The following is a 675-nucleotide window of genomic DNA, read 5'->3' as shown; positions in this document are numbered from 1 at the left end:
TCTCCTGAGCTGTAAACACACGTTGGTGGCCAAAATGTTTGTCTGGCGATGACCTGACCAACGGGACCGGTTGCGCCCGGCTGGCGTTTTCAGCTTGACATGCCACACGAAACTAATCGAACTGAGGACCGGAGCATATCCATAGGGCAATGGTCCGCATACTCATAGAGGATTTCCCCCTGAATCATGCATGCAGGCTTGCACCCCATGGCGGTTATACATGTCCACTTCCAGCCCTTGTGCTTTGGTAGCTTTGTTGGTATACAAGACCTAGTGGAATAGCATGAGTAGACACCAATATTTCCTTTTCTCCTTTTTTAGAATTTACCGGGTGTTAGCGGCCGTTGTGAGTTCCCTTCGGGAACGGACATGATAGTTTACTCTTTTTTTTAGGGGATTCACGAACATCAGAATAATTATACAGCTATAGATTATACGCCCAGTTCGCAATTTGCAATTCAGGCATTGATTACGTACGGGCCACAACGTCGTATTGGCAGGGTCGTAGCACTAGGATATCAGGTGAGGTGATCCGTCCGAATGGGGTACAAACTTAGACTCTTAAAATAGTACTGGACCGGAAATGAAAACTATTGACGAAATGACCATAATGCACGAATTGGGTGTGTCCACTCTCCAATACGAACAGTAAAGAGAGAGTGCTCGACCAATGAG

Source organism: Sycon ciliatum, chromosome 4, assembly GCF_964019385.1.
Source record: "Sycon ciliatum chromosome 4, ocSycCili1.1, whole genome shotgun sequence".
Classification (NCBI taxonomy): Eukaryota; Metazoa; Porifera; class Calcarea; order Leucosolenida; family Sycettidae; genus Sycon; species Sycon ciliatum.
This window is presented reverse-complemented; position numbering follows the sequence as displayed.